Genomic DNA, 20,340 nt, shown 5'->3' on the forward strand with positions numbered 1-20,340 from the left:
GCAAGTCTGCTGCCAGGATGCTCACTTATGATGTAGATAGAATAAGTATAATCCAAACAAATACGAAAGAAATAAAAGGTAATCAAAAACCAAGGTCTAAACATTCTTATCTGTAAAAACGGAGATTATGATTCTTGGGCACCTCCCTTACTGTGCGATTAGGAGGCTTAAACGAGATAAATCGATACAAAATGCTTTTCAATTGTTGATCTTTTCTGATCACCTGCAGTACTGACAGCAGAATGAATGAACGAATGAGTGAATAATGAATGGTGTTAACTACAAGGAAGACTCATCTTCCTGAGTTCAAATCTGACCCTGGGCAAGCCACTTAACTCTGTTTGCCTCAGTTTCTTGATCTGTAAAATGAGGTGGAGAAAGACATGGCAAATCACTATAGTATCCTTACCAAGAATACCCCAAATGGAGTCACAAAGAGTGTGACATAACCAGAAAGACTGGACAACAAAAAGATAAGGAGGGAGGGCACTAGCAGTATGGAAGACCTTTCATAGAAGTTGATGCTTAAGATGAATCTTGAAGAAAGTGAGGGATTTTGTGAGGAGTGTGTGTGTGTGTGTGTGTGTGTGTGTGTGTGTGTGTGTGTAACACAGAAGGCCAGCCTGGCTAGATTGAAGAGTGGAGAAGAGGGAGAAATACATAATGAAGCTGGAAAGATAGGTTGAGGCTGGGTTGGTAAGGATCTTAAATGTCAAAAAGAGCTTACATTTTATTCCAGAGGCAAATACATTCTAGAGGTTTCTAGAGGAAAACTTCAGAGTTTCTTGAGCTTTTTGAATGAGAGGGGACATGGTCAGATCTGTGCTTAAAGAAATGGCAGTAATGTGGAGGTTGGGTTGCAGTGGGGAGAGACTAACAGGCTGTGGCAGTAGACCAGGTAAGAGGGGTTGAGGAACCAATCTATAGCGCAGTCTATGTTAGCAGAAAAAAGGTGGGACAGATGGAGGGGAGGTGGAAAGACTTAGCAATTGATTAGATATGTAGCATAATGCCAAGGTCCCAAACTTGGAAGCCTGGAACAATGACAGTTTCCCTTGATAGAAATAAGTTCAAAAGAGGGGAGGGTGTGGTGGTGGTGGGGTAAAGATTCTGTCACAAGGTTGGCCGAGTTTGAGATGCAGGGGGATGCGTCGTCTGAAATTTCCAATAACCAGTTGAGGATCCAGGACCGCAGCTCAGAGCTGTGAGAATATGCACAGAGGGGCACTGTGGGAGCTGATGAGGTCACCAAGTGAGAGGAGAGAGAGAGAACAAGAAAGGGCTAGAGACAAACTGAGATCTCAGTGATCTTTTCTGTACAATGGGGATGATAACCCCAGGGTGGTGGTGGTGTTCAAATGACATAATCTATGAAAAATGTTTGGAAAATCTTAAAATGCTGTATAATTGTTCTTTCCAGGTGTCAGCAGCACTGACACCACCCCATTCACTCTATATGGCATGTAGGGTCTCATCCTATCTTTTTATTTTTTCTTATGAATTCGTCCTTCTCTGTCTCTGTTTTTCTCTCTGTCTCTGTCTGTCTGTCTCCTCCTGTCTGTCTCTCCATCACACTGTCTGCTCCTCAAAGGCAGGGACTGATTGGTCCCTTTTGCAAACCCTGCTGGGTACATAGGAGCTTCCTCAATAGATACTCATCCGTTGACTGTCTGTTATAAAAGTATGGGTTGCATCTGGGTTTTCTGCATTTTCCAAAGGGAAAAGAGAAAAGGCCACCAGAGATCCAAACAGGAACTGGGGACTTTGAAACTTGCACTGGGAGGAACAATGCCCTGGAAGCCGGCTGCACACCCCACAGATAAAACTTTCTTGGCTCAGCGGGTTGGGCAGCGCGTTATCTCTGACTGTTTCCTAGTGTGATCTCACATCCTGAGCCCTTCCCTTTTCTCCCTAGCCCTCCCAAGCCAGAGGAGGGGAGAAGGGAGGAAGGGAGTGTGGGCGGAGTTGCCAGAGAAGGAGGGAGAGAGGTTCTGGGAAGGCGGCCGCTGCCCCCACCCCTGCCCCCTGGCTTTGCCTTTCTCCGGCTGCTGTCGAGGAAGTGGCCTCTGCACGTCCAGGCTCCGTGAGTGCTGTAAGTAGCAGAGCAGGCTCAGCTTCTTGGTCTGTGGCCCACGCCTGGGGGACACCTCCCCTGCCAGATGTGGTGACAGCTGGTTTTTTCCAGGCTAGCCTTGGGGGAAAAGAGAAGGGGTGGCAGCTGCTAAGAGAAGTCTTAGGGCTGCCTATTTGGAGCATAGATTTCTAGCTGAGAGGGAGGAAACTTAGGGGTCCTCTAGCCTCAACTATAGTGGATGAGGGGGCTGGATTTGGAGTCTGGAAGACGTGGGTTCAAATCCTGACACTGGCTGTGCGACCCTGGGCCTTATCTTCCTCATCTAAAAAATGATGAAATTAGACTTGATAGACTCTGGAGTCTTTTACATGTCTGATCTTTCTCCTTTTAAAGATGAGGAAGTTAAGGACCAGAGAGGTTAAGTCACTTGCCCAAGGTCACACAGGTAGTGGGGGCAGAAATAGGATTGAAATGCAGACCCTTTGACTCCAAATTGAATGTTCCTTTCCACTACAGTATGCTTCTTCACTAGGGTCCCCTAGTCCTGGCAGAGGAGTGGGACTGAAAGGGAAGGAAAAGACCCTGCTGGGATGGGAGAAGACCCGGGTATCTCATGGATGGACAAACCGACTGGCATATTGGGACCTTTGACTTCTCACAGTGGGAGCTCAGAGAAGCAATAGCAGCTGGTAATAGCGGCAGGGTAAATAGAAGCAGGGTGGGCGCTTGGGATAATTGTGCAATTGGTAAAGTTTGGTTTTGCCAGTTTCAGAATTTCATAATACCCTTTTTATGCCCTCTGTTCTCTCTTTCTCTCTCTCTGTCTCTGTGTCTCCCTTTGTCTCTCTGTCTCTATCTCTGTCTCCCCTCCTTCCTGAGGGCCCACCTGCCTGGGAGGAAAATGATCTGATGAATCAATCTATTTACACTAAGGGGAAATGGGATAGTTTATTATACCAGTTCTGGCCTAGACTCTACCTCTGTGTATCCCTTGGGTCTGTTTCCCTCTCTGGGCCTCATTTTATCTTTGGTTTAAAATGAAAGGGTTTGATGAGACAATTTCTAAGGTCCCTTCTAATCCAAACATTCTATGGTCTGAGAGATAAAAGAAGGGGTTCCGATAGGGAGGGGAAGAGGAATGTGGCTTTGGTTTCTCTGTTCCTAGAAGTCCCAGTTGATAAGGCAGGGCCCACTGTCTTGGCATGGGCTGGGGCTGTGAAGGTGGAAGTGCATAGCTGACCTTGGGTGGATTGGATGATGTTTGTTTTATGCCCCTAGTCTGCCTTTCTCCCCCATCACCCCCCAGATCCACAACAGGTGGAGCTTTCTGGACAACTATGAAATTCACTGTCCTTAGGTAGACCCAGAAACAGCTCTGAAATAGATGAAGCATGTTTTGTTCCCTTATCAGTTTTCCCTCTTTTGGATTTCCCCTTTTAGAATTCCATTGATTCAGACTTCTCTTCCCTGATCTCCATCCCCTCATTTTCCTCTCCACCCTAGGACTGCCCCCCCTTCCCTGGGGCTAGCTGATCTTTCCTCCTTCCACCCCTACCCTAGAACATTCAGTTCTTCAAGGTTTTGGGGGCCCAAAGGGTATGTATGAGAACATCACAGGCACACCCGGGATGCAGATGTTTTACACATCAGTGATTCAAAGATCCCTGATTCCATTCACTAGTTAGTTGCTCAGGGGATTTAGAGCTGGGACTTTATGTCATCTGGTCCAGTCTTCTCATTTTCCAGATGAGGAAATAGGCCCAGAGGGCTTAAAGGATTTGTCCAAGGCCATTTGAGAAGCAAGTGGTAGAACAGAGATTTGAACTCAGGTCTTCTGACTCCAGATTCATGCTCTCTTTATTAATACAGACGACAACCTCTGTGCACTTTTAGTAGGTGATTCTTCATGGATTTCTATGGTTGGAAAACAAATCAGACCCTGGTGACCAGCCCTCTCATAAGGGACTTAAAAAAAAATACTTAGCTAGGTTGCTGTCAGGTGACAGATACGCAGTCCATTGTTGGCCCCCTAACTCTAGGCCTTTCCAGTTTGGTACGACCTACTTGAACTTGTGTGTTACCTTCATAGCTTTTAATGACTTAGAGACACGGATGGAGGACTTAAGAAGAGGGTCTATGTGTGCTAGTGAAATCTTCGGTCCCACCCCTCTCTCTATCCCATGTCATTTAAGTCTGTAGTACTGAGAGTCAGCATGGGGGAGTAGAAAGAGAGTAGGCTTCTGTCAGTAAAACGTGCGTTCAAGTCTTGCCTCTGACAGATAACCCTATGTGAACCTGGGTAAGTCAGATAAGTCATTCACCTCTCTCTGCATCTTAGGACATCCTCTGTAAAATGGGGATGTCAGACTAGTTGACCTCTAAAGGTCTCTTCCAGCTCTGTCTAGGGTCTCTGTCAACTAGCAAAAATCAGAGCTTGCAACAATTTCCAGATACTGACCGCCCTGACTAATCACTGTGGTGTCAGTTACTTATTTAGCATCAGGTTGGTGGGGTCCTGTTGGCTTCTGCAGCAGCTGCTTTCCCTTAATGGTAGAGTTAAAGTTAGGGAGTAACTAACGTCCATCTCGAGATGAGAGGGTCAGTCCCCTTGGGAACTAACTCTAGGTACAGTCCTTCTTCATGAAATGGAAATCAGTATCATCTCACTTGGTTACCTTTTTAACTCTAAGGTTTCCCCTCTCTTGATTATCTCTCATTTATCTGATGTATAGCTCATTTGTACATGTTTTCTTAAGGCTGTGAGCTCCTTGAGAGCAGGACCATCTTTTGCCTCCCTTTATATCCTCAGGGCTTAGCACAGTGCCTGGCACATAATAGGAACTTAATAAATTTTTATTGATCAATTGACTAATCCAGGCACTGTCAAGAACAAACCAACTCACTGATTTAGAAAAGGACCTTCGCACTCATTGCACTCAGCCCCTCAGTTTCAGAATCACTCTTCTTTAAAAAAAAAAAAATCTGTTTTTTTGCTGTTATCTTTTGTTTTCATACTACCTTCATTTCTGAATGTGTCACTTCTCCATCCCTATCAAGCCCAGCAAGCCATCCTTTAGAGCAGATTAATAACAGAAGGACAGAAAGTGGTTTAACAAAACTAACCATCACACCCTCTGGCTCCTACGGCACTGAGATGCAGCGTATCACTGTCTTTGCCTCCTCTGCCAGCCCTAGGAAGAAGTGTGTTTTCTCAACCCTTCCCCACCAACCCATTCATTTTATAGGTAAAGAAACTGAGGCCCAGAGAGGTAGAGGGAGTTGTTGTAAGATTACCAATGCAGTGCTGCTTGAGCTTACTTCACTCCGGTGTGTCCCTATCCCATCTCATCCCCTCAAGCGCTGCTTCTTGTGCCTTCCAAAAGAGTGATCAGCTGATGGTAACATGAATGAATGTAAAATATTTATGAAGTCCTTATAAGGACTATGCTAGGTCCTAAAATGAATTGAATCCTTTAGGGGGGGTCTGCCTACCTTCCTGGCCACAGGTGTGTATGTTAGTCCTAGACTTTTGGAAATTGGTTCCCCCTACCTTTGAAATAGGATGGAATTTTAGGGCAGATAGGAAAGGAGGGAAACATGCCAGGCTGATGGGACAGGATTTTTTTTTTTTTTACCCCATAGGTAGACTGTGGCCTAATTCACCTCCTCAGAGGACTAGTGTGTGTGTGTGTGTGTGTGTGTGTGTGTGTGTGTGTGTGTGTGTGATTGCTGTAGGATATTTACCCTTTTGTCATCAATGCAATGGTTTAGCACTCAATAGCTAAACATGCTTAGTGGATGGGGGTTCATAGCTTTTGAAAAGAAGGTTGTTACAGTATTGGATGTGGAATCAGGAAGATAGGCTGGGATCCAGGTTCTAATCCTGCCAATAAGTTGGGTGATTGGAGGAAAATGATTTAACCTCTCCAAGCTTCAGGTTTCTCATTTGTAAAGTGGGACTGAAAATAACCAGCTATCTAACTCACAGAGTTATTATGACATCCAAAATAGATAACACATATACAGCAGTTTTCAAATTTTCAAGTGTCAAGTTGGGGAAAGGATAGGTGGGCTGAGATTTCTCTGAGAAAAAGCTCTTCTGCCTATTCCTCCCCAAACTTTCCTCACCTGATGTCTGAGATTATTTTTACCAGGGAGTAGAGGTTCTCATTACGTAATCAGAGATAAGATACTTCAAGTAGCATTCCTAAATCAGCGGACATTGTTCTTTATATCCATACTCGTATAAATGACTGTTATAGTGTCCTTTCCTGAGAGCAGGACCAGGGGAGGGAGAGCTTAAGGGCACTGGGAGGACCTCACAGAAGGGGAAAAGGAAGCAGAGAGACTGAAAGGACCCCTACTTCACCTAAAGGGATAAGGATCAATTTCTGGAGTCACATAACAGCTGCACTGGTCTGATCCACACAAAGAGATTGTAGATGTATTAGGTGCTCCCATAATTGCTGGCCGCTAAATTATCAGCAACTCTGCAAGAAGATGTGTCCAGGTGACTATAAGATAAACCAGGTCACATGATAGTGGGGAGGATGAGTCCAGAGGTACATTGCAGCCAGCTCTAATGGGCTCCCTATAGCAGACTATTCAATTTACAGTATGGAAACTGGACAAGCCTACAAATCAGGGCTTGGTTTATGGTTCTGTTGATTGTCTAGATTTAAGAAAGTGATGAAGAAAATGTTAATGATGCAGATTAAGCTTTTTTTTTATTAGGTAATTTATTTATTTTTAGTTTTCAACATTCACTTCCATAAGTTTTAAATTTTCTCCCCTTCCCTCTCCCCACCCTCCCCAAGATAGCATTCAATTTTATATGGGCTCTATACATACATTCCTGTTAAACACATTTTCACTTTAGTCATGTCGATAGAGATTAAACTTAAAAGTGTATCGTGTGCTGGGTTTTTTTTTTTCTTCTGAACAACTGGTTATTAAACATTTGCCACTATACACCTAGGAAAATACCACACTGTCTCCTGCCACCACTGCCCCTCCCAGCCTCAGCCCATCTCTGCTTCTCTTTCTGCCTACCTTATACTGGCTGCTATACCCTAGCAGGGGTGGGAAACCTGTGGTCTTGAGGCCACATGTGGCCCTCTAGGTACTCAAGTGTGACCCTTTGACTGAATCCAAACTTCCTTGGGCCACAAGTGGCCTTGAGGCCACAGGTTTCCCACTCTGTAAGAGATCTGAGTGGTTATGGAGTCTTCCAGAGGCTCATGGAATCATTGAGTATCACAATTGAAAAGGATGTTAGAGGTGATGGTGAGCTCAGTCTGACCAGGCCTGAAGAGGACAATAGGGCCCAGGATGGCCCAACCTGGCCACACTGGCCAGCTATCATACTAGATGCTGTCTTGGCATGGGGGGGCAGTCTAAAATCCCCAGAGGAGTCTGGGAGAGTCTATCTTTAGCCCTAGGATGGAAATAAGTGAAACGTGTATGAGTGCGGGAGAGACCTTTTAAGATGGAGAAAGGAGTAGAGACTTTTTCTGACTCTCCCTGTCCCCATTTCCTTTCTCCATATTTCCATAGAGCCCATTGTTGACACAGTCCCACTCCCATGGTTTCTATGAAAGACAGCTTCCCTAAAAAGCCCTTTGACCTTTCTGTTAATAGCTCTGGGCCTGTTTGTTCCTTTTGGACAGATGGGCTGATGAGGCTGAATTCTGACAGGAGAAAGTGACCTGCCTATTTCCTGCCCATTCCCAGGAAGCATCTTCAGTGAACTCTGGGTCAATACTTTTTCCCTTTCCCTCACTGAGTTCATGACACTTTTTTTTTTACCAGCCCCCTCTGACTTAACCTCCCTGTCCCCCATAGGAGAGTCATCATGGAATTCCAGGGCTACAGGAAATTGGCAATGGATGAATGAGAGGAAATACCCATCAGTAGATATTTCATCCTTGATCTTTACTCCTATCCAGATTTTAAAAGGTCCTGAGAACAAGGAGACAGGGAGAAGGGGAAGGAAAACAACCATGGCTTTGGGGAGAGCACTAGAATGATGAAGTACAGAGGGAAGTCAAGAACATGCTGCACTTTGACCTTTGATCTGGTGCAGACTGTCAAGGGGGAGATGAGAACATTTCAGCATCATGGAATGTTGAGGCTGGACAAGGCGGAACTCTGGAGTGAGGGCTAATGGCAGTGCTCACCTAATCTTAAAATGATGTGCAGGCTTGCTAGGCCTACAGTCTACCCTCGAAGAACATACATTCCTTCAGTCTACCTAGTTACAAGGGTGGGGAACCTGCAGCCTTGAGGCTACATGTGGCCGTCTAGATCCTTAAGTGCAGCCTATGTCTGAATCCAAATCTTGTTCTGTAAAATTTGGACTCACCTGAGTCCTAGTACTTTAAAGTGAGATGCTCTCTTGCCTGAGTGCTCACCCCTCTGAAAATGCTCTCTCTCCCAATTGTCCTTCTACAATCCACCCTGAATCTGTCACTGCTCCCTCCATCAAAACTTCTCAGTCTTGGATTTCATCTCCTCAGGTTTGGGCTCTTTGTGCCTTCCAAGGTGAAAATTATCTTCTCCTATCTGAAAGGAGCTAAAAGATTGTTTCCAGATTGTTCCCAGCATCTAGCATAGTGCCTGGAACATAGTACGCATTTAACAAATGCTTGTTGATGAATTGATTTTCTTTCTTTTTAATTAATTAATTTTTAGTTTTCAACATTCACTTCCACAAGATTTTGAGTCTTAGATTTTCTCCTCCTCCTTCTCCTTCCTACTCCCCAAGACAGTATGCAATCTGATATAGGCTCTACATATACATTTTAATAACATTTGATGAGTTGATTTTCATAGTAATATTTTGGCAGCAGTGATGCTACAGATGAATGAATATTAGACTTGGAATGATGGACCTGAGTTTCAGTCCTGGCAGGACCAAGTATTATCTGTGTGACTTTGGACAAAATACTTAACTTCCCAGCTTCTCTTTTTACCAGAAAAATGGAGGTAGTAATACTTGTAGCTGTTGTGAGACTCAAATGAGATGATGATTATGAAAATGATCTGTAACTCATAAACCATGAGATTAGAGTTTTATTGCCTGACCTTGAAGAGATGACCTTAATGTTGGAGATTTCAGGCCAGGACAAGAGGAGAAGAACAGTGTCAGGTGATTGAAGGAGACATTTCTATATTCTTCATTTCAAATAATATACCTTAGTCTGCCAATCAGCAAACGTTCATTAAATGCCTGCTGTGTACCAGATACTGTGCTGTGCTCTAGGAAAAGAAAGAAAGGCCAAAGATGGCCCCTGTTCTCAGGGAACTCACAATCTAATGGGGGAGACCTTATGCAAACAACTATGTGTGAATAAAATGCATACAGGATAAATTAAGGATTATCAGCAGAGGGAAGGCACTAGAATTAGGGGGGAATTGGCAGAAAGCAGGATTTTAGTTGGGATTTGACGGAAGCCAGGAGTCAGTGATGTGGAGGGATAGGTGTGAAGGATGGCCAGTGAAGATGCCTGGAGTCTGTTGATAGAATTTCTTTCTGCCCGTGCATAAGGCCATTCTTGCCCTGTGTTTTCTTTCTGACGTAGGTCTGTAGGCACCACATAAGCTCTTCCATCCATGAAACAAATGACAGAATCTGGCTTTGCTGAAAGATCCAGGGATTTGGAATCAGGGGACCTTGGGTTTGATTCCTGGCCTTATTACTCAGTAACCATGTGATCCTGGGCAAGTCTCTCTTTGGCTTTAGTTTCTTGGTCTGTATAATGTAGGGCTTGTACTAAGTGATCTTAAGGTCCTTTCAGACCCAAACTTCCATCATTCTTCTGTAATTCTATAGTAAATGCTACATGAATGGAACTGACATATTTTAAGAATTCAGGAGAAAGAGAGAAGGCTTCACATTAGAGTTGGGTTAGAGTAGATGACCTTAAAGGTCCCTTCCAGCCCCAAATACAATTATTTTATTATAGATCAATGTTAATTTGGAGAAAGCTGTTGTTGCTTCATTCATTTTGTGTGCTGTATTGTGGGGGAGAAGGGCAATGGTAGGTTGGGTCAAATCCTTTACCATGTGGAACCTTAGTGACTGTTATTCACTTGTTTCAGTCACACCCAACTCTCTGTGACCCCATTTGGGATTTTCTTGGCAAAGATGGCAAAGAAGGTTTGCCATTTCCTTCTCTGGCTCATTTTACGTATGAGGAAATAAAGGCAAATAGGGTTAAGTGACTTATTCAGGGTCACACAACTAGTAAGTGCCTGAGGCTGGATTTGAACTCAAAAAGTTGAACCTTCCTGACTCCAGGCCGTCTGCACTATCAACCGCATCACCTAGCTCCCTAGCGTGTGCTAATGTTTACCGACTATTGAGTGTTTCCTTCTAATACTTTCTCTGCACACTTGTCAGGGTTGAGGGTAGGACTGATAGGACAGAACCTGTTCCTGTTGTTTCTGTAGCCTGATTTCCTTTTTCCTGTCTCTTTGGCAGCTTCTAGGCTCCAGGGGAATATGGTGCAGTTGCTGGTGGGTTAGGAGTGAGCGAAAGGAAGTAGATTATGATATAAATCGCTTAACCTCTATTTACCTCAGTTCCCTTACATGTAAAATGAGGATAATCCCTACCTCCTAGGTTTGCTCTGAAGATTAAATGAAATAACATTGGTAAAGTGCTTTGCAAACCATAAGGTGACGTTGAAATGCTAGTTTTTATTAGAATCCTGTCTCAGTCACACTCTAGTTCACAAGAATGTGCCTGTAGATATTGCTGGATTGAATTTTGTGGGTCATGAAGGGTTAAACAGAAAAGTCTTGTTTCTTCACCCAACAAAAATTCTTCAGAAATAGCAGAGTCCCCGTTCCTGCCTTGTTGTAGCTATGGATGAATCCCTCAGATCATGGACTTCACCTAGAGCTGGAAGGGACCTCAGAGGCCCATCTCTTTAGACTAAACCCTCATTTTATAAATGACCAAGGAGAAGCTCAGGGAGGTTGTGACTCACCCAAGGTCCCATCAGTAGTAACAGACAGAGGAATCTGAATGCAGACCCTCTGACTCTAGAGGCAGTGAAAGCTCTCTCCATTGGACCAGCTGCTTCCTCCACTCAAATACTGAAGTGCCTGATGCTCATTTTCTCCCTGAGGGCAGGGATGGTGTCATCTTTGTCTTAGTCTCTGGAGCACCCAGAATAGTTCCTGGCACAAGATGAATATTTCATAAATGCCAGTTGACTGACTGACTGATTGACTGGTGTTGTGAAGACAATGGTAGATATTGCCGAATGTTGATGGGATGCTGAATGGGATGAATTTTTTTCTTCTTGTGTAGGGATGGTCATTTTGCCTGTGTAGCTCCAGTGGTCATACCAGTGCCATGCAAAAAGCAGGTGCTTAGATGGATAGAGCATTGGACCTGACTCATTTCCTTGAGTTCAAATTTGGCTTCAGACATTTACCAGCTGTGGGAGCCTGGGCAAGTCACTTAATCCTGTTTATCTCAGTTTTCTCCTCTATAAAATGAGCCAGAGAGAAGGAAATGGCGAACCACTCTAGTATTTTTTCAAAGAAAACCCCAAATGGGGTCAATGAAGAATCCGACACAACTGAAATGACTGAAATGTATAGGGTTCTTATATCATAGGATGTGATATTATATATATATCTTTGGGGCAGCTAGTGGTGCAGTGGGTAGAGCACTGGGCTTGGAATCAAGAAGACCCATCTTCCTGAATTCAAATCTGGCCTCAGACACTTGCTAGCTATGTGACCCTGGGCAAGTCACTTAATCCTGTTTATCTCAGTTTCCTCTTCTGTAAAACGAACTGCAGAATAAAATGGCAACTCACTCTAGTATCTTTACCAAGAATACCCCATAAGGAGTCAGAAGAGTCAGACATGACAGAACTACAATGACATAACATATAGAAAGTGCCTTCTTCAATCAAGTTGAATTGCAGAGTGTCTCTTTAGGATTCTCTATTACTATTCTGAATATTAAAATCTATTCAGGCTTTTTATGAAGAGGGAGCAGGTGTAGAAGGGTTCATTGAGTCACACTAATTCTGGAATGGAGTCTAGAACCCCTATCTCTCTTAAAAAATTAATCATAAATTTTTTTCAAGTAACATCCTCTCTCCCCTCTGCTTTCCCATCTGAGCAAAAAATAAAAAGACTAAAACCTTTGCAACAAATACACAGTCAAGTGGAGGCAAGTTCCACACTGGCCATATCCAAAAATTTGTGCGTCCATTCTGCAGCCCAAGTCCATTACCTGTCAGGATGTAGGTAACATTTTTCATCATAGGTGCTCTGAAATTATGGTTGATCATTGTATTGATCAGAATTCTAAGTCTTTCAATGTTGTTTTTCTTTTCCCTCAAATCTCTTACATAAACTCATTTTTTTGTGATTTACTTCTTTTATTTTTCACCAAAAGCTATTCACCAAAACCTGGGAAATAAGAGAAGTTGCTCCTTGGTGGCCCCAGCCTTCCCTTCTTTCCCTGGTCTGATATCATTTGGCTTTCTTCACTTTTGCCCAAGCCATCCAGAGTCCTCATACCCTCTTCTCTGCCATCTCTCAAAGCTGGCTCTCAGGGATGAATTCAAAACTTGTTCATACCATGTTGCAAAATAACTGATTAAAGTATTCTCCCTGAGGAAGTTTTGCATTTTGAGAGACCCACATTGTGCAAGATCTATCTGGGGAAAGGGATTTTGTATCATAATCTCTGAAATACTGTATCATATTGGTGGCTGGTAGGTTGTGGCCCAGAGCAAATCATTTCATGTCTGAACCTTAGTTACCTCACACGTTTGTGGTAAGGTGCAAATGAGAATGCATGTGAAAGCACTTTGTAAGCAATGAAGGGCTATAAAAATGTAAAAACTTCATTGTGCATACCACATGAAAGAGGAAGTGTGGTACAGTGGTTAGAGGGGCTGCCTGGTCTTGGAATCAGGAAGACCTGGGTTCAGATCCCTGACTCTGACATATACTGTCTATATACTGTTTCTATGACCCTGGATACATCACTTAATCACTTAATCACTCAGTGACTCAGGTACTCTTGAAGGCTCTGGGCTGTAAAGAAAGAACTGACCTTTCAAATTGGTACAGGGAGTTTCCTTATCAGGTATGCTCCTTGTACCAGTGAAATAGCAGGTCCATTCCCCAGTTCAGTGTGTATAACCAGGGGTGGCTCTGAGTAGCTGACTTTCAGGTCAGCCAAGTTTTACTCTGTATGTATGACACATTATTCAATTGTGGGTTTCCATTTCCCTAGGAAATGAAAATAAAATAACCTCTAAATTAAAATAACTTCTCAGAATATCTATTTATCCATCTACTTATGGACAGCCTTTTGAAAAGTATATATTATATTTAACACGTTGTTTCCATCATCAATTCCTAGCTTACATGTGTTTGTCCTTCGTTGCTGAAGAAGACCATGCCATCAGAGAAATGATGACATGACTTGCACTTGACTTTGTTTTGAGTGAGGGAGGGCTGTTCAGGTCACCAGCCTCATTTCTCCTCCAGAGCCATCTGAATCCAGTGACCAAGTATTCATCAGGATGACTGGAGATGATCCAGGATGAGGCAGTTGGGGTTAAGTGACTTGCCCAAGGTCACACAGCTAATGAGTGTCAAATGTCTGAGGTGAGATTTGAAGTCAGGTCCTCCTGACTCCTGCACTGGTGCTCTGTCCACTTCACCACCTAGCTGCCCCTCCTTGCTTACATATCCCTTTCTGAATCTCCTTTCGGCTAGGTGGCATGGTGGATAGAGTGCCAGGCTCATCTTCCTGAGTTCAATCTGGCCTCAGATACTTACTATCTGGGCACATTACTTAACTTTTGTTTGCCTCAGTTTCCTCATTTGTAAAAGGACCTGGAAAAGGAAATGGCAAACCACTTCAGTATCTTTGCCAAGAAAACCCCAAATGGGTTCAACAAGCAACAACAACATTACTCCTCCTTCCACACCTCAAATAACAGCTCTCTCTTCTAACAAATAAGTAACATCAAGCAAATCAAATCTACACTTTAGCTGTGTCTGATAAGATCCCATCCTGTCCCCCTGATCTGTCCTTTCTCTGCCAAGAATTGTGTTGCTTAGCCATTTCAGTCAAGTCTGATTCTTTGTGGCCAAGAGTGGAGAAGCACAAACCCTTGTCCATCTTCTGGGATCACAATGAGTTATCGAACAGTTATTTATCTATCACAATTGCTTTCTTTTACCATATTGTAGTCATCATTGTCTTTCTGGTTCTGCTTACTTAATTCTGAGTAAACACAAGTCTTCCAAGGATTCACTGTCAGAAAGTAAGCTCCATGTGGGAAGGGATGGTCTTGCTTACTTTTAATTGTATCCTCAGTGTTTAATAGTATCCAACATATAGTAAGTGCTTAATAAATGTTCTATTACCTATCTATCTATCTATCATCTATCTACCTATCTATTTATTATCAACATATCTACCTATCTCTATCTTATCTATTTTCTACCTACCTATATCTACATATTTATCTATCATCTATCTACATATCTATCTTTTTCTCATTTATCTGTCTTCAAACTTTAATAGTACTTGTCATTTCCTCCTTTGTATTACAGTTCTTGGTATATGTCTTACATTCCCTATTTGATTATAAGCTCCTCACGGCCAGGAACCATGTCTGATAGCTTTGTATTCCCCATGGTGTCCTATAGATATTTCAAGGATCCGCACTCCCTCCGCATCCCAGATGACAGCTCTTCTCTAGATTAGTAGATGGTCTTCTTGGATTACTAAAGCTAAAAATTTGTTCCCCTGCAGCCAGTTTAGTGATAAAACCCATCAAACTTCATTAGGATAGCCCTTGGCCAACAGACATACAGTTTTTCATGAGGATTTATAGCTAGTTGTTGCTGTGTTTGCCCTTCGTTCTCAAAGAGGACCATGGCATCAAGATGATGACATGACTTGCAGGTGACTTCGATTTGAGTGAAGGAGGGCTGTGCAAGGTCACCAGCCTCACTTTCTTCTCCTGAGCCATCTGGGTCTAGTGGCCTGATATTTATCAGGATGACTGGAGATAACCCGCTATGCTATGTGAGACCTTGAGTGAGATACACCCATTCGATGAATAGGCTTCTTTAAGTTACTCAAGGGATGGCCCCTATCACCATCAACAACAACAAATAAAATAAAACTGGGAGGGGAAGACCCTCAGGGTTCCTGGGTAAAAGAGAAACAATTACTATTTAGTCATTATATTCAGAGTGAATTTCGTTATGGCTAGTTAGGGCTTAATAAATATCTATTGACTTTAATTGACACACAATAGAGGGAAATAAATGTTTCACAAATAAATTTTTACAGAGATATGACCCTGTGTGCTTTATAGATAGCCATGGAGAGAATATGGAAATCAGCATTTTTCTGAATTCCCAAAATGGAGTTTGGGAAATTATTATTGACATTCATTTTTTACTTTGGGTGGGTCAAAGAGGGTGAGTGTGGGAGAAGTCCCTTTCCCCCCACCCTTCTGTTTCTGAAAGAAATGACAGAAATTCCTAGTGTCAAGATGACTTGCTCTTTGATTGGTATGACATCACTGCCTTCTGATACAATGTAGCAAAAAAAGTCATTAGTGACTCATGGTAGCCCCTTGACTCAAATTGGTATTTTTTCTTGTGCAGAAAAGGAACAATCTATCCGAGATGGGGGAAAGGGGGAGGGGAGGAGAGAAAGAAGAGGGAGAGAGAAGGAAAAGAGAATTGCAAATGAAAAAGAGAAGAGGGAAGAAAAGAGAGAAGAAAGGATGGAATGAAGGGTGAGAAGGAAGGAGTGAAAGGATGAAAGAAGAGAGAGAAGAAAGATGGGAAGAAAGGGGCAAAGGGATGAAAGGAGAAGAGAAAGAAGGAATGAAGGCATGAGGAAAGGAGAGCAAGAAAGGAGGAAGAGTGATGGAAAGAAGGAAGAAGGGATGAAAGGATATGAATTAGCATTTTTTCACCATGGTGAAGTTACCAGTTTTTTGAGAGCAGTAATTCCCAGTCAAAATGAAACCAAATACGTCATTTGTGACTATGCCCTTGAGACTACGTCCAGGGACTTATCTTAAGAATCATTGTAGAAAAAATAATCTCACCAGTTTTTTTTGGAGTGTTTAATACATCTTAAAGCACTTTCACATCTGTTATCTCTTGATTCTTATAAGTCTTGTGAGATAGCCGGGCTACTTGGCAGAGAAGGAAAGGATTGCCCAGAGAGGGCACTAACTTGCCCAATCGCCGGCTTGTGTGCTCCCTTTAGAACCGTGCAACTGACACAACTAATGCTTTCTGCTTTGTTGATTGTGTTGTCCTGGAACCAATCTGCAAGTGACTATTTCAGGCCAAAGTGATGCCATAGTTGAAAAAACAGTTTAATTACTGAATATACAAACCCAGCCTCCATGTCAAACCCAGGGTAGGACTGCCCTAGATAAGCAGTTTTAAAAGTTGGGCACAGAGTGATAAGTTTCCTTTCATAGTCAATGTCACTGCAGAGCTGGTAAAAGAGCCAAGGCAAGATTGAGTGTGTGAGCCTGACTCACTGACAGCTGATCGGGAAGCTTTGGTGTGAAAAACTCTACAAGAGTTGGGAAAAAGACGTCAACTTGGCTGACTGGTCCAAAGCAACAGATGAATGTCCATTTTATTTATCAGAGAGAGATCTGTGGCAAACCAAATCAATCACTTGGGATGTGGGTGTGTGTGTGTGTGTGTGTGTCAGACAGAGACAGAGACAGAGACAGAGGTTAAGAAACAGAAACAGAGACCCACAGAGAGAAAAAGAGAAACACAGACACAGAGAAACAAGTGTCATATGGTCTTAGATGCTTGTGACATGGCATAATGAATGCCAAAGACAATTTGGTTCAAGTTACCCAAATGCAGTCAAACCACATGAATTCTAATGATCCCAGGACTGTCTGAATTATAGAGCAATAAACTTTATAGCCCTGAGGGGGATCTAAAGATCATCTTTTCTAACCTCCCACCTAAAGCAGGAATGTCTTCTACAACAGCTCAGTTAGGGACTCATCCAGCCTTTGCCCAAACACTTATGGTAATGGTGAATTCACTACTTCATAAGCATTCCTTTATTTCCACAGCTTTAATAGTTAGAAATTATGTTGAGTCATTTACTCCTTATTAACTCGTTACCTCTTCATTGTATTGAGTCATTTAACTTCCTTCCTAGAACTTCCACCCATTGGTTCGAGGTCTCTCCTTTGTAGCTATATAGAATAAATCTAATTCTTTTTCTTTATGACAATCCTTTAAATATGTGGGGACGCTTATCATGTCTCCTTGAAGTTCTCTCTTCACCAGGACAAATGTTTCTAATTCATTCTTTCAGTGACATTTCTGGATCTTTTGACATCCTCGTGATGCTGCTTTCAACAGGCTTCAGTATTGCAGTGTTTCTCTTAATAGAACTGAGCTCAGTACTCTGGGTGTGGTCTGACTGGAGGAAGGTACAGTGGAACCATCACTCCCTTCATTTTGGATATTCTACTTCTATTTATGCAACTAAAGTTGTATTTTTCTTTCTAAAATTCTATTAAAAGTTGTGTTGTGTTTTGTTTTTAAATTACACATACTTACAGATTACTCCTACTTCATGATAGGTCTTTTGTAATAAAGTAAAAAAGTTAAGTAAAAATAAAAGTGCAGTGAAAGTGCATGCAATGTTCTGAAAGTGCATGCAACGTTCCAGTCTATAGCACTCCCCATTTCTATTTTTAAAAATTAATAGAAATCTATTTTCTCCCCTGCCCAATAGCCACTCCATTAAGAAGTAAAAAAAAAAATTTTCTTATAACAAATATACATAGTTAAGCAAGACAAATTCCCTCCATGGCTTCATACAAAAAATTTGTCTTATTCTGTACCATAAATCAATCATATCTGCAATGGATAGCATTTCTGATCATTACCACTCAGAATCACAAATGGATATCGTATTGATCATAGTTTCTACAGGTTTCAAAGTTGTTTGTTTTTACAGTGTTGTTATTGTAGAAGTTTTCCATGTTCGCTCACTTCATTCATCAGTCTCTACAAGTCCTTAAAACTGTTCATTTTTATGACATTGGTGTTATATTAGAAATATTTGTCCTGGTTCTGCTCATGTCACGTTGCATCAATTCATAGGTCTTTCCATGTCTTATTCAAATCACCAGTGTTTTCTCATTTTTTGTGGCATGATAGTTTACTGTCACTTTCATATACCATAACTTAACTCGCTATTCCTTAATTGTTATAATACATCGTTCTAATTTCCAGAGTTTTTTTTTTTGAACCACAAAAAAGCTGCTTTAAATATTTTTGTACATAAAAGACGTTTCCCTCTTTCTTTGATCTCTTTTGGATGTGGGCCTACCAGTGGTATAGCTGGGTACTTACACACTGTTGAGTAACATTTCGTGCATAATTCCAAATTGTTTCTAGAACATTTATACCCATTCACATGTCCACCAGCAGTACATCAATGTGCTTATTTCCCCACAGTCCCCCCCAATATTTTTGTTGTTTTTATCATCCTTGCTACTCTGATGAGTGAGGTAGAATCACAGAATTGCTTTAATTTACATTTTTCTAATTAGTGATTTTGAGCATCTTTTCATATTGCTATAGACAGCCTGGGTTTCTTTCCTTATGAACTAACTGCCTTAAGAACATAGACCATTTATCAATTGGGGAATGGTTCTTTTTCTTATGAATCTGGATCAACTTTTAAAGTTTTAATTAGCTTTCTTTTTGGCCAATACTTTGGTCTAGTTCCTGTCCATATTTGCCATCAACTCTGAATTCAGCAGTTATTAAGTACTCATGTGCAAAGCAATGTGGAGTCTGAATTGATGAGATTTTTTTTCACTGCAATAGAAATAGACATATAATAAAAAGCGCAACCCTCATTTCCTCCTTCAAATAGCTGGTACTAAACACTGACACCTGCACTGTATCTGTCATAACTTCTCCCTGAGGAAATTGAGCTGCAGCTGAAGGAAGCTGGTCTTTTTCTCTGGCAGCAGCTACTTACTGACTACTCTCCAAGTCAGGGGCTTAGTTTAGATGAACACCTCCCTACACCCTTAGAGAGGAGAGAAGAAAGGAAATTAGATGGTATTCTCTCCACTTAATTGAAGATTGCTGTGTTTCTACAGGACAAATTCTGTTACAACAAATTCTATTGCAACAAAACATAAAAGATATATTTTAAAAGCCCTACCCAGTGGTCTACTTATTTCATGCAACTCATTCATTTGTTTGTTGCACACATGCCATTAATTCAGCAGGTGACTTTAGGACCTTCACCTCCCTGCATGTTTAATTCTCCCATCTGTAAACTGAAGTGATTGGACAAGGTAACCTTTAAGGTTCCTAGCGCTGACGTTCTGAGACTCTCATTGGGGCATTTTTAACGTATTCATGGAGTATCTAAAGGCAGCTTTGGGATAGAGTGCTGGACTTGGAGTCAGGAAGACCTGGATTCAGATCCCACTCCCTTTATTTACAAACTCTGTGACTCAACCTCCTTGAGTCTTAGAAAACTCCTGGACTTTTGGAGTCATAGGTGGGTTTTCATTTGTGTTGGTGGAAGCCCTCATGCCGGGCATACCCCCTGCCAACAAAATCACGGATCCATCCATCAAGTTTTCTCATATTGAGTGGGTGCTCAATGCCATGGTGACAAGCCAGATTTATGATTCAGTCGTTGCCCTGAGGGTGCTTACAATCTACTTGAAGTACATGAAAGTGAAGCAACAATTACATGAGTTAAGTAAGAGTGGAATAGTCCAAGAGATGGCCCAAGGCAATATATGATGAATTGCCACATGAGTGCTCCATGGACCATAAATTTTGTGTAGTCATTTCTGCCTTCACAACATTGCTTGCATTCGACCCTTTCTTTTTACTTAGACGGTTACCACTATAGTTCAGACCCTTTATCACCCCTCACCTAAATTACTGCAATAATCTCCTAGCTGGTTTCTGTGCCTCACATCTCCCATCAGTCTCTGAGTACACACAGCTGCCAAAGAATGTGACTCCCCTCCTCTCCTGTCTCCAATGACTTTCTTTTGCCTCTGGGATAAAATATAAGCTCTTGTTTTACAGGGCAACTAGGTGGTGCAGTGGATCCAGTCCTGGAGCACCAGTCCTGTAGTTCAAATGACTCTGGGAAAGTCACTTAACCCAGCTTGCCTCAAAAAAAAAAAAAAAAATTACAA

The 20,340-nt window shown here is 42.1% G+C and overlaps 1 protein-coding gene across 8 annotated transcripts in view; it reads left to right on the plus strand.

Annotated features, from left to right (window-relative positions):
* The first annotated feature begins 1,705 nt into the window (after positions 1 to 1,705).
* Positions 1,706 to 20,340, plus strand: part of RALB (RAS like proto-oncogene B) — a 103,305-nt gene continuing 84,670 nt past the window's right edge. For 2 of the 8 annotated variants that reach the window (XM_072613365.1, XM_072613372.1), the window contains exons 1-2: positions 2,039 to 2,092; positions 2,591 to 2,763. The gene's annotated coding sequence lies outside the window, so the exon portion shown is untranslated. Of the gene's footprint in view, positions 2,093 to 2,590; positions 2,778 to 20,340 lie in introns of all 8 variants that reach the window. The other 6 variants (XM_072613366.1, XM_072613373.1, XM_072613370.1 and 3 more) reach the window with 6 other exon arrangements.

Source organism: Notamacropus eugenii, chromosome 5 (assembly GCF_028372415.1).
Source record: "Notamacropus eugenii isolate mMacEug1 chromosome 5, mMacEug1.pri_v2, whole genome shotgun sequence".
Taxonomy (NCBI): domain Eukaryota; kingdom Metazoa; phylum Chordata; class Mammalia; order Diprotodontia; family Macropodidae; genus Notamacropus; species Notamacropus eugenii.